A 14,463-nucleotide genomic window follows, 5' to 3' on the forward strand; every position below is an offset into this window, starting at 1 on the left:
TACTGGCTGGAGACATCAGCCAGTACTAAATCTCTCATTTAGTACAGGCTGGAGCCACCAGCCGGTACTAAATGGCTCCTAGCCGTTGCGCGCCAGTGTTCGTGCCGGCTCTTTAGTACCGGCTGGAGCCACGAGTCGGTACTAATAGGCTCCAATTTTTTTATCGGTATAAAATGGCGCCGTTAGTACCGGTCAAAAGTTCGACCGGTACTAACGTGCAGGGACGAATGCCCAGTTTTCTAGCAGTGGTAGGAAGTACCCAGAAATACCTAGGGTAAAGTATCCGGTAATTCCAAAATATGGGACCAAGTACCAAAAAGTGAGACCAAATACTAATTTAATTTATTTTTTATAAATACTTTCCATAGATCAATAGCTAGAAAAAAATTAAGGTAAAAGTATCTAAAAGTACCCTTCGGTGCTTTACAATCATTGTAAAAGAGCTCAAGAAAAATTAGATCCAACCTAATTTAGATACTTCAAAAATGTAAGTTTTTTTTCGAGACCATTCAAAAAAAATGTAAGTCTATAAAATAGTACCATTCACATCTACGTTAACTATATTTCCTCATATCGTCTCCTTATTTAAATTAGAGAGCTAATCAGACATCCGTGTAAGTCTATGTATAAAGAGAACTGTCATCCTTTCCAAAAATAAAATTTGATGCTTTTGCAATGAGCAGTATGTCGTGGTGTTGACCTAGATGACCGGCACTAGGACAGAGCTGGGCTTACTGGCGCATTAGTCATGATTGCGATGTATAATGTTAAAACATATTTACTTGGAAGAGTTAAAATATATTCAAATTCTGTGTATTATAATGCATGAATAAAAACTCAATTTGACTAACCTCTTCCTTCCAAACTATAAGTCATTTTAGTTTGTACAAGTTAAACTTCCTTTTGTTTGATCAAGCTTATAGAAAAAATCCATGAATATCTACAATATTAATCTAGGTTCACTATCAAGACTAAATTATGTCTTGGTTTATATTTTTTCATGAACTTAGTCAAAACTAGATGCATTTTGTTTAGGACAAAGATAAAACAAACTATAATTTAAACTATAATTTACTTGTCTGTGCAGTTACACGAGTTGATAGGTTAGTGTATACTAATGGGTTTCACAGGTCAAATCTGCATGTGGGATAGATGATCGGTTCAGAGTTGAAGAGCTGTGTCGCGGCTGTAACCATGTTGTCGCGGCCAATGATTTACCTGCAGGTAGCCGGCTGGGGAATGAAGCTCTGATTGGCTTCATCACATGCAGGGGAACAAAAATTCCACACAGGCCGACAGTCAATCAAGGCGCGCTGCCGCGTGCAGTTCATCGTTCGTGAACCTTTGCGGACCTATATTACTACGCACGATTATGTGTAGAAAAGTCAGGCAGAAGGCGAATACGTATCGATTCAAATCATCGTTTTGATAGTGAGAATCACTAACTGTCACGCCACCACACTATACCACAGCCCCGATACACCGACTGACCGTCAGTTGGTAAAAGCCGTTGTACCAACGGACCATCAGTCGGTATAAATGTATGCCGACACCATGTTTCTGTCGTTGTAAGTGGCGTCGGTATAACTTATACCGACTGACAAAGATATACCAACTGATGGTGTGTTGCCCTACTAAGATATACCGACTGATACATATCCCCGACCAATGATCTGTTATAACTTTTTTACCGACCGACAGCAAGTAGCTAAATTTCTTTACCAACCAACAATCCAATGCTAAGAATCCATAGAAAATAATATAATTAATCTCTCATTGATCATACAACAATTTTTTGAAACAATACAAAACAAACACACTTGACCGATGGTTTTCATTTGAAGCCAACAGATTCAATATGAGCATACAAACATTGGCATTGATCCCCCATACAAATATTAGTTGTCCAATGTTTTCCCAGAACTGCAGACAAAGGATTCCATATAAGCCAGAAATTACAAGAAGCATATACAGTCAAATTTTCCATCACAGTAAACACCAAAAGGCGCTCAGAAACGCCAAAAGACTTAACTGCAGAGAAGACCTAGCCTATAAACACAACCTAAAAAGCTACATATATACCAAGAACACAGCTAAGCACTTGACTCCTTATAAAGCATCCTCTTGGAGATCCTAGTTTTAACTCGAGGAAGTTCAGAAGAAACACAATTTCAATGAGCTGGAACTGGTAGACAAAAGAAGCATGCCCTCCCTCTGCGATCAGGCATTTGTGCTCGCACCTTGAAGGGGAAAAAATAATTAGAAACATACAAAATCAGTATTGAGGGTCTTTTTTGTTACAAGAATAACCAGTGTAGCCATAACAATGTGTCCCTTTAAATTATCCTCATCTCTTATAACATCTGTTATGCCTTTGCGGCATGGTTGAAATTGGGGAAAATCAACCAAGATAAAGGCATGCAAACAAACTGAGAATAATGATCAAGTGTAAAATTTATAGGCTTTATCCCCTCTCCCAAAATACACAGTTACACACACACACCAACACAAGCTATGAGTACACACACATGAACATAAGCATGTAGGTACGCTGAAAACTATGACAAATTGCAAAAACCATACCTAGTTTGTTTACAGTATAATCAAGTTTGAACAGATATTGTTTGCCAACTGCAGCTGGTCCTTCGGCAAGCTAAATATGATCGAACACTGCACGTTTTGGTAGAAAATTAAATAGGGCAGTTATACCATAAGTTACAGTTTCAGTTGTACAATCTAGTAATGCAAGAGTTAATGGGATGTCATACCTGGCCATTTCTTCCAGAGGTGCATGACCAAGATCGTTTTTCCTTGTTCTCCTCATTCCTTGTCAGTAAGTATCTGTTACCCATGTATTCAGTTCCATCAACAAAATTCGGTATATATGAAATGCTTATAGTTCAGCTCACGGAATGCTCAACCAACATGTGTTACAAGTAATTTGCAAACCAAATGTTTCGGCACCAAATGTTCATTCAGAATAATGAAATGAGATCTGCTATACACACTACTGTTATACCTATTATTGTGCATGTCCGCAAATCAACAAGCATACGTATATGAATCCAGGACTACAAATGCAACCAGATCTACTAAAATCCAAGTAGGGGAGGGGGAGGGAGTGGAAAGTAATACCTTGATGGAGATTGAAAGATGGAGCGTGATGAGGGCTCGGGCAGTCAGGCAGACAAGGGGATCGATGCGGCCCCAAGCGGCTTCGCGGCCGCCGCCATCGATGCGCTCTGCGCCCGCACGAATGGATGTGTTCCATACTGTGCAGCATCTGCTCCTCCTGGGAGGTCCCCCGCACGGATGCGAGCACAAGGCACGCCCCGGCTCCCGCAGGTCCCTCACGCGCTCTCGCGGCCCGCAGCCTCCTACGGGTCCAGCGTTTCTTGCAGCTCGAGCAGTGGGTGGTGTGCCTCCTGCTCTCCCGTGGGTCGATGCGGCGGCTCCCGGACACCGCGGCCGACGGGGCTGCCCGGTCTCCCGCTCCGGTGAATGGCAGGCGGGTGCGACACAGGGTGGATTTGGAACAGGAACAGCGGGCGGGCAGCGGCGCGGCTCCTGGACATGGCGGCCGGCGGCTCCTGGTGAGTAGCGGACGGAGGAGGTGGGATGGATTTGGGAGAGAAGTACTGGGCGGGTAGCGGCGCGCGGCTCTGTATGAGATTTGGGAGAGGAGTAGAGGACGCGAGGCGGTAGAGCACGAAGGACTTTGGGGGATTTGGGGAGAGCGCGCATGCATGAGATTTGGGAGAGGGGTCGACCGTGCGGCGGCGGGGACATTTGGGGAAGATGGCGGCGCGCGAGCGGGGCAGAAGAATGATACAATTAGGTTCTGCGAATCTGAGCGGTGGGCTAGGAAAAATTGCCGACGGATAGTTTGAGATCTATACTAGCTATTGCCGACAGATGATTTGATGATATATGTAAGTTGAAATATCGACTGATGGTCGGTCGTTGAAACTTGAATTACCGACGGATCAACTGTTACAGAACTTTCCCGATTGATAGTTCGTCGCTGTTGTTCTACTTTTGCCGACACACATCTGTTGGGATTTCTGGGCCGTGGTATAGTGCCATACCGTTCTACCGCAGACCAAGCTAAAAAACGGACAGCCAGACCCGCTAGTCTACACTGCACGTTGTGATGATTGCATTGGTGTACTTTCGAGCAACCAAGATTTTTTTTTATCTAGACTAGAAAAAAAAGGAATTTTCCAATGACATTCAATTAAAAAGATAGCTTCAAAGGTTACCAGCAAGTAACATTACATTTCTTTTTGATATCCTAGACTACAAATTTATTTTCCTCTGTAAAAGAAATTCGTTCTGGTATTCCTAATACTATACAGAGCTGTCTTGGATTATCTCAGCGATTGGCACAAATGACCAAGGATTTTTTTAGATTTTTTTTCCTGGGCACATGGTGGCGATCTATTCTACGGATTGATAGTCAATAGAGTGCATGTTTCTTCTCTTCGTTGATAGGCTGCGTGCTTTTCTAGCAGAGGCTGGAAATTTATTCAAGCATTGTTGTATCACCTCAATATAATACTACTTGATATAATAAAATTTCCCTTTTTGAAGAAAAAACAGAACTGTCTTGTAGTGTTGATTCCAGAAAAAATAGCACCATCTTAAGGCTCTTAATACTAAATCTGGGAGCTCATTGGTATAATGCGTTGGTATTATGGAATGGCTGGCCTCTATGATGATCATATCTAATGGCACAAAGGTCATATCTGCATGTGGGATGCATAAGTCGACGCGGCCATTCCGTGCCATGCGTAATGTTGCCGCAGCCAGTGATTATTATACGTTCAGGTATAGCCGGCCGGGGAAGTTCTATGATTAGTTTCACATGGGAACAAAAATTCTCCATGGGGTCGTCACAATCACCGTTCACGTACGACCGATATGTACAACCTTGATCATATGATGATGGCTTAACATGGTCGACGGTCATGCGTGTGTTATCTCATGCAATTATATGTGGCTAGCTAGAGCAAGAATGTTCTTGTTAAGTTATAAAGGATGCAATGTCCTTGCGACTCCTTATATTTATATATATTTATGCTGGGCTGCTGGTGACAACCTGTTCTTGCGCCTGCATCCATGTGCTAACTTCCATCAGAGCATGGTCTCCTCCATGGAAAAACATTAGGCTTTGACCCGTTGCTAAAAATGAAGGGATGTTTTAGGTTTTGCATATGCTTAAAATGAAGCCACGTACAGAAAAAAAAGAAAAAAACCATGTAAAACTATTTTGGGTTTATTTTGCAGCAATTTATATGTTGATAATAAGCTGATTGATTATTTGCTATTTATACCTCACTTAGGCATTGCAACCGGCGTGCAACACCTCCCATGCACATATCAAGAACTGCACTCCGAGTATTTTGTATACTTACATTTGAACGCTTTTTGGAGACTTATTTGTTACAATTTTACAAAATTATAACTTAATTCCTGATTTTCCATTTGGTCATTGCATACAAATGCAGACATTTTTGTACTATCATAACACATTTTGTTCAATTTCATAGATACGTTCCAATAGGGAAAAAAACTTTTTTTACCATACCTAGGTAATAGGAGATATTACATGTTTTGTCATTAGGTCGTCAGTAATTATCTTACATCCCGTTACCTTTGCAACGAAGACGTGCGGCAAAAGGTAGAAATTAAAATAATGATCAAAGATGTCTCTTTTGAACTTTATCATTATTCAAACGTAAAGTATTTGTCAAAGAGAGATTACTTAGATAAATATCTATATTTTTGCAAATAATAGATAATGAAAGAAAAATCAATATACTTCAAATTAAGAATTTTACCCAAAATTAGGAAAAAGAAAACTTTGTAAGTATCACCGCACAGCAGGTCTTAATACTAAATCTGGGAGGTCAATGGTCGTATATGCGCTGGTAGTACTAATGGATATATAGCTTTTTTTTGTTCATTATTATAAATGGCAACTACATATATATAATCAATAAATCAATTACGTGCTGGTATTATGAATGGCACAGCAGGTTGCAATGTGCTTGTGGGATTGGTTGAGAGAGGTGAGATGCGGCCGCGCCATGCCTTCCGTATAGTATGGAGTGAACACGAATTAGGAGTAAAGATCGGTAGTTACAACTACTGGTTTTAGAACGGGAGTGTTAGTAGTCCAGAAAACAAATTAGAACAGCTCATGTCACTACTACAATAATAATTTGTACGAATGACCCCATTTTTTCCAGGGGAGAGTCAAAAGGTAACTCAGTTCTATAAAAGGAGTGGAACTACTATAGCAGTTGTCTCGCCTTGAAAATGCAGTTCTAGGGGCGGGTGATGGCGTCACCCGTCCTTGAAAATGACCCCATTTTAGAGGCGGGTAACACCATCACCCAGTCCTAAAAATATAATTTTAGATGTGGGTCAAGCCATCACCCACCTCTAAAAATAGTCTCTATTTCCAGGGACGGGTAGTAGCATGACATGCGTCTACAAATTGTCTAATGTAAAAAAATTATAACTTTTCCATATGATTTTGGATAGAGACAAACTTTGCACCCAAATTTTAGAGCTTGAAGAGATTTAAAAGTTTGTAGTTGACAACTTTTTCATTTAAGGCCATTTAATAGTTCAAAAAATATTATAAATTCTCTAGTTTTTAAATCTACAAGTTTTGAATTATTTTCAAACAACCTCAGATGTAGATCAGTTCCATATCAAAATTGTAATGGTAAGATCTAAAATTTTATAGTTTATACATTATTTATTTAAGAAAGAAGAAGAGAAGCATGTATTTATATTTAGACTTGCAATCGGATGCGAGCTACAACAGCGAGCCAAACATCGATTTTATTAGGGAATTTTAGTTTTGCTCACTCCTCACTAACGGTTCTTATATACACACTGACAATATTACCTAAGAATCACTGTGAGTTCGCGTAATATACTTCTCACTATATATGGGTTTGTAGTGAGTGGTATGCTAAAAGCTAATAAGGTAGTTAGTGTTTCTGCAGGTAGGAATGCAACTATGCCAGTTAGGCGTGACCGATAGGAAGTGATACCAGTTATAACTACCAGTTCTTTTCAGCTCAAACAGTGTTTTCGCGTTCAAGCTCTACAACTGGTAGCTAGTGATTCAATACAACCAGTTCATAAACTAACTGGCAGGTAGTGAAAGCCAGTTCTCAAGTACAAGTGTCTAAGATGAGCTATGTATTTTTGTGCGCAGACAGACTGACACTGAGTAGTGGTTGAGGGTCATTTGGATTTAATGGTAATGTTTCCTGTTGGGTAAGGTGCAACTAACATAAAGAACTGATTTACTAATTGTTGGTATCTATTTGTAAAATAGATGTTTTATAGGGACTAAAATATAAAGTTATAATTTCAAATAGATATGACCAGAGAACGGTCGAGAGGAAATCCAATCCAGAATTTCCCCATTCGGTGTTCTTCCTAGTTCTTGTTCCTCTCTATCTCCAATCCCTAATCCACCACAAATCCATCCAATAAAATCAATATGGTATCAGAGCGGGTTGATCCTACAGCTTCCATCTGTTTCCGTCGTTTTCGCTGTGCCTCGGAGCCTCGTGTGCTGCTCCCTATCGTGGAAGAGTTGCACCCCTCCGCCCGACGCCGCCATCTGCTCGTCGCTGTCGCGGCGATCCGCCCGCGCGTTCTATCGCGCGGCCCGTCACCGTGCGCACACGGCCAGGAGCTTTGCGGTTGCTTGTCGTCGGTTGCTACGGCCTTCTGCTCGTTGGTCTTCGATTGGTGGACGGCATCCTGGTCTTCGTCAGTCTATCTTCAATTCGGCCAGCTGTGGATCGGCTAGTGATTTCTTCTCCGCTTGCTTCCTCTACTGTTGTTGGGTGCCCGCACATGCCTCTGCTGTTGCTTGCTAGTGTGTTGTATGTTGTTGAAAGCAATGCATGGACTTTGAAGCTTGCTGAAGCAAATTTTGTCGTGGAGTGTGTGCCACCGGAGTCTAGTTTTGCTATTTGATATGGCTAGCCCATAGTGATACGTGTTTATGAAGTTAAAGCAACTTGGTTTGGTGAGTCTCTTGCATACTGAGATTTTGTGATTTGAGTAAAATAGAACCATGGTTGGGGTTAGTGGAGAAAAGGATGCAGATTTAGCATTGAAAAATTATGTGAAATTCTTAGCAAAATAATGGAGCAGACTAAGGTAGTTTCAGAGGTTGCCGAACATCCTCTTGAGCCAAAGCCCACAAAGTTGCAGGGACAAGAAAACTATTTAAGTTGGGCTTGACATACTCGATTAATAAATATAGATTACACTTCATACTAACTACCTAATACAAACTACTCATCATGAGATCTTTTGACCGATGCCTCGTGAACTGCCTCGCAAAGTCTTGACACTGAACGGTCATATTCCGCCAGCCCCGACTCTTCACGTCTTGCATTATATCGAGCCATCAACTCACGATCATCATCAGTACCATGCAACTCGACATTAAATTCACGATAAAATTTACAGAGAATATATGAAAAGGTTTCTTAATCAAACGACGAATACGACCGCTAACAAGACCAACACGCTCTGCAGGGTGAAACTCAAGCGAATGACCGGTGCGCTCCAATTGATTGCGTTCCACCGCCGGAGTCGCAGCTCAACACTCAAAGACATCATGTTGCAAAGGCATATCTAAGAAGTAGTATTAATAACAGGTCCATTATATGTCTCATTAAGAAACAAAACTAATTTCAGTACACTAATCACATAAATGTAAAAAAATGAATGAATTATTAGAATTAAAATAAAAACATAAATTGTAAACCATAATGAAAACAAAGATTTTTTTAACTTCTCGATGGTTTTCAATATGAGCCCGAATAAATACATCATTAGAGTGTCAAAATAATCGACGTAAAAGTCGCATTAAGAAATAAACATTTGTTTCTAATGTCAGTTCAAATACTAAACTAAATTAATTAACGAATAAAACTAATGTCGTCATTATACATGTAAAAGTACTGAATAAAATTAATTTGCAAAATAAAAAAATTATCTACCTAAAAGGAAACAAACTAACAAACTAACCATGACATTTGAAAATAATTGAAAAAAATCATTAGAAATAAGGCACATTCAAACTATCTAATAAATCTTCTCTATGTTCAATTTATTAGTTCTATACATCTCAAAACAATGTATAAATCAAAAAAGTCAAGCTCATACTCACTCTTTCTAAAAATTCTAAATTTCTCTAAATATGGAGCAATAAACAAAGAATAAAGACCATCAAACAAGAGAGGATGAAGTTGCAAATCTTTGACACACTTGGATGAGTGAAATCCCCACAAAAATTGAAAAAATGGGCGGCACCTCCTCTCTCACGCCATGGAAGCACTTCGAGCTCGGTGAAGAAATGGTTGGCTCGGGCTCGGGGAGGAAGAAGGCGAGCTGATTTATAGTGAGCAAGTTAGTACTGGCTGGAGACATCAGCCAGTACTAAATCTCTCATTTAGTACAGGCTGGAGCCACCAGCCGGTACTAAATGGCTCCTAGCCGTTGCGCGCCAGTGTTCGTGCCGGCTCTTTAGTACCGGCTGGAGCCACGAGTCGGTACTAATAGGCTCCAATTTTTTTATCGGTATAAAATGGCGCCGTTAGTACCGGTCAAAAGTTCGACCGGTACTAACGTGCAGGGACGAATGCCCAGTTTTCTAGCAGTGGTAGGAAGTACCCAGAAATACCTAGGGTAAAGTATCTGGTAATTCCAAAATATGGGACCAAGTACCAAAAAGTGGGACCAAATACTAATTTAATTTATTTTTTATAAATACTTTCCATAGATCAATAGCTAGAAAAAAATTAAGGTAAAAGTATCTGAAAGTACCCTTCAGTGCTTTACAATCATTGTAAAATAGCTCAAGAAAAATTAGATCCAACCTAATTTAGATACTTCAAAAATGTAAGTTTTTTTTCGAGACCATTCAAAAAAAAATGTAAGTCTATAAAATAGTACCATTCACATCTACGTTAACTATATTTCCTCATATCGTCTCCTTATTTAAATTAGAGAGCTAATCAGACATCCGTGTAAGTCTATGTATAAAGAGAACTGTCATCCTTTCCAAAAATAAAATTTGATGCTTTTGCAATGAGCAGTATGTCGTGGTGTTGACCTAGATGACCGGCACTAGGACAGAGCTGGGCTTACTGGCGCATTAGTCATGATTGCGATGTATAATGTTAAAACATATTTACTTGGAAGAGTTAAAATATATTCAAATTCTGTGTATTATAATGCATGAATAAAAACTCAATTTGACTAACCTCTTCCTTCCAAACTATAAGTCATTTTAGTTTGTACAAGTTAAACTTCCTTTTGTTTGATCAAGCTTATAGAAAAAATCCATGAATATCTACAATATTAATCTAGGTTCACTATCAAGACTAAATTATGTCTTGGTTTATATTTTTTCATGAACTTAGTCAAAACTAGATGCATTTTGTTTAGGACAAAGATAAAACAAACTATAATTTAAACTATAATTTACTTGTATGTGCAGTTACACGAGGTTGATACGTTAGTGTATACTAATGGGTTTCACAGGTCAAATCTGCATGTGGGATAGATGATCGGTTCAGAGTTGAAGAGCTGTGTCGCGGCTGTAACCATGTTGTCGCGGCCAATGATTTACCTGCAGGGAGCCGGCTGGGGAATGAAGCTCTGATTGGCTTCATCACATGCAGGGGAACAAAAATTCCACACAGGCCGACAGTCAATCAAGGCGCGCTGCCGCGTGCAGTTCATCGTTCGTGAACCTTTGCGGACCTATATTACTACGCACGATTATGTGTAGAAAAGTCAGGCAGAAGGCGAATACGTATCGATTCAAATCATCGTTTTGATAGTGAGAATCACTAACTGTCACGCCACCACACTATACCACAGCCCCGATACACCGACTGACCGTCAGTTGGTAAAAGCCGTTGTACCAACGGACCATCAGTCGGTATAAATGTATGCCGACACCATGTTTTCTGTCGTTGTAAGTGGCGTCGGTATAACTTATACCGACTGACAAAGATATACCAACTGATGGTGTGTTGCCCTACTAAGATATACCGACTGATACATATCCCCGACCAATGATCTGTTATAACTTTTTTACCGACCGACAGCAAGTAGCTAAATTTCTTTACCAACCAACAATCCAATGCTAAGAATCCATAGAAAATAATATAATTAATCTCTCATTGATCATACAACAATTTTTTGAAACAATACAAAACAAACACACTTGACCGATGGTTTTCATTTGAAGCCAACAGATTCAATATGAGCATACAAACATTGGCATTGATCCCCCATACAAATATTAGTTGTCCAATGTTTTCCCAGAACTGCAGACAAAGGATTCCATATAAGCCAGAAATTACAAGAAGCATATACAGTCAAATTTTCCATCACAGTAAACACCAAAAGGCGCTCAGAAACGCCAAAAGACTTAACTGCAGAGAAGACCTAGCCTATAAACACAACCTAAAAAGCTACATATATACCAAGAACACAGCTAAGCACTTGACTCCTTATAAAGCATCCTCTTGGAGATCCTAGTTTTAACTCGAGGAAGTTCAGAAGAAACACAATTTCAATGAGCTGGAACTGGTAGACAAAAGAAGCATGCCCTCCCTCTGCGATCAGGCATTTGTGCTCGCACCTTGAAGGGGAAAAAATAATTAGAAACATACAAAATCAGTATTGAGGGTCTTTTTTGTTACAAGAATAACCAGTGTAGCCATAACAATGTGTCCCTTTAAATTATCCTCATCTCTTATAACATCTGTTATGCCTTTGCGGCATGGTTGAAATTGGGGAAAATCAACCAAGATAAAGGCATGCAAACAAACTGAGAATAATGATCAAGTGTAAAATTTATAGGCTTTATCCCCTCTCCCAAAATACACAGTTACACACACACACACCAACACAAGCTATGAGTACACACACATGAACATAAGCATGTAGGTACGCTGAAAACTATGACAAATTGCAAAAACCATACCTAGTTTGTTTACAGTATAATCAAGTTTGAACAGATATTGTTTGCCAACTGCAGCTGGTCCTTCGGCAAGCTAAATATGATCGAACACTGCACGTTTTGGTAGAAAATTAAATAGGGCAGTTATACCATAAGTTACAGTTTCAGTTGTACAATCTAGTAATGCAAGAGTTAATGGGATGTCATACCTGGCCATTTCTTCCAGAGGTGCATGACCAAGATCGTTTTTCCTTGTTCTCCTCATTCCTTGTCAGTAAGTATCTGTTACCCATGTATTCAGTTCCATCAACAAAATTCGGTATATATGAAATGCTTATAGTTCAGCTCACGGAATGCTCAACCAACATGTGTTACAAGTAATTTGCAAACCAAATGTTTCGGCACCAAATGTTCATTCAGAATAATGAAATGAGATCTGCTATACACACTACTGTTATACCTATTATTGTGCATGTCCGCAAATCAACAAGCATACGTATATGAATCCAGGACTACAAATGCAACCAGATCTACTAAAATCCAAGTAGGGGAGGGGGAGGGAGTGGAAAGTAATACCTTGATGGAGATTGAAAGATGGAGCGTGATGAGGGCTCGGGCAGTCAGGCAGACAAGGGGATCGATGCGGCCCCAAGCGGCTTCGCGGCCGCCGCCATCGATGCGCTCTGCGCCCGCACGAATGGATGTGTTCCATACTGTGCAGCATCTGCTCCTCCTGGGAGGTCCCCCGCACGGATGCGAGCACAAGGCACGCCCCGGCTCCCGCAGGTCCCTCACGCGCTCTCGCGGCCCGCAGCCTCCTACGGGTCCAGCGTTTCTTGCAGCTCGAGCAGTGGGTGGTGTGCCTCCTGCTCTCCCGTGGGTCGATGCGGCGGCTCCCGGACACCGCGGCCGACGGGGCTGCCCGGTCTCCCGCTCCGGTGAATGGCAGGCGGGTGCGACACAGGGTGGATTTGGAACAGGAACAGCGGGCGGGCAGCGGCGCGGCTCCTGGACATGGCGGCCGGCGGCTCCTGGTGAGTAGCGGACGGAGGAGGTGGGATGGATTTGGGAGAGAAGTACTGGGCGGGTAGCGGCGCGCGGCTCTGTATGAGATTTGGGAGAGGAGTAGAGGACGCGAGGCGGTAGAGCACGAAGGACTTTGGGGGATTTGGGGAGAGCGCGCATGCATGAGATTTGGGAGAGGGGTCGACCGTGCGGCGGCGGGGACATTTGGGGAAGATGGCGGCGCGCGAGCGGGGCAGAAGAATGATACAATTAGGTTCTGCGAATCTGAGCGGTGGGCTAGGAAAAATTGCCGACGGATAGTTTGAGATCTATACTAGCTATTGCCGACAGATGATTTGATGATATATGTAAGTTGAAATATCGACTGATGGTCGGTCGTTGAAACTTGAATTACCGACGGATCAACTGTTACAGAACTTTCCCGATTGATAGTTCGTCGCTGTTGTTCTACTTTTGCCGACACACATCTGTTGGGATTTCTGGGCCGTGGTATAGTGCCATACCGTTCTACCGCAGACCAAGCTAAAAAACGGACAGCCAGACCCGCTAGTCTACACTGCACGTTGTGATGATTGCATTGGTGTACTTTCGAGCAACCAAGATTTTTTTTTATCTAGACTAGAAAAAAAAGGAATTTTCCAATGACATTCAATTAAAAAGATAGCTTCAAAGGTTACCAGCAAGTAACATTACATTTCTTTTTGATATCCTAGACTACAAATTTATTTTCCTCTGTAAAAGAAATTCGTTCTGGTATTCCTAATACTATACAGAGCTGTCTTGGATTATCTCAGCGATTGGCACAAATGACCAAGGATTTTTTTAGATTTTTTTTCCTGGGCACATGGTGGCGATCTATTCTACGGATTGATAGTCAATAGAGTGCATGTTTCTTCTCTTCGTTGATAGGCTGCGTGCTTTTCTAGCAGAGGCTGGAAATTTATTCAAGCATTGTTGTATCACCTCAATATAATACTACTTGATATAATAAAATTTCCCTTTTTGAAGAAAAAACAGAACTGTCTTGTAGTGTTGATTCCAGAAAAAACAGCACCATCTTAAGGCTCTTAATACTAAATCTGGGAGCTCATTGGTATAATGCGTTGGTATTATGGAATGGCTGGCCTCTATGATGATCATATCTAATGGCACAAAGGTCATATCTGCATGTGGGATGCATAAGTCGACGCGGCCATTCCGTGCCATGCGTAATGTTGCCGCAGCCAGTGATTATTATACGTTCAGGTATAGCCGGCCGGGGAAGTTCTATGATTAGTTTCACATGGGAACAAAAATTCTCCATGGGGTCGTCACAATCACCGTTCACGTACGACCGATATGTACAACCTTGATCATATGATGATGGCTTAACATGGTCGACGGTCATGCGTGTGTTATCTCATGCA

The 14,463-nt window shown here is 41.1% G+C and overlaps 2 long non-coding RNA genes across 2 annotated transcripts; both read right to left on the minus strand.

Moving 5' to 3' along the window:
- Window positions 1–1,737: 1,737 nt before the first annotated feature.
- On the minus strand, window positions 1,738–3,773 carry LOC120703300. The gene is made up of 4 exons (XR_005686869.1): window positions 3,136–3,773; window positions 2,769–2,841; window positions 2,584–2,670; window positions 1,738–2,240 (listed from the first exon to the last, which is right to left on the minus strand). It is a non-coding gene; the product is annotated as an uncharacterized LOC120703300 (long non-coding RNA).
- Window positions 3,774–11,207: 7,434 nt separating this feature from the next.
- LOC120703301 lies at window positions 11,208–13,244 on the minus strand. Its single transcript, XR_005686871.1, has 4 exons — window positions 12,608–13,244; window positions 12,241–12,313; window positions 12,056–12,142; window positions 11,208–11,710 (listed from the first exon to the last, which is right to left on the minus strand). It is a non-coding gene; the product is annotated as an uncharacterized LOC120703301 (long non-coding RNA).
- Window positions 13,245–14,463: the final 1,219 nt, after the last annotated feature.

Source organism: Panicum virgatum, chromosome 4K (assembly GCF_016808335.1).
Source record: "Panicum virgatum strain AP13 chromosome 4K, P.virgatum_v5, whole genome shotgun sequence".
Lineage (NCBI taxonomy): Eukaryota > Viridiplantae > Streptophyta > Magnoliopsida > Poales > Poaceae > Panicum > Panicum virgatum.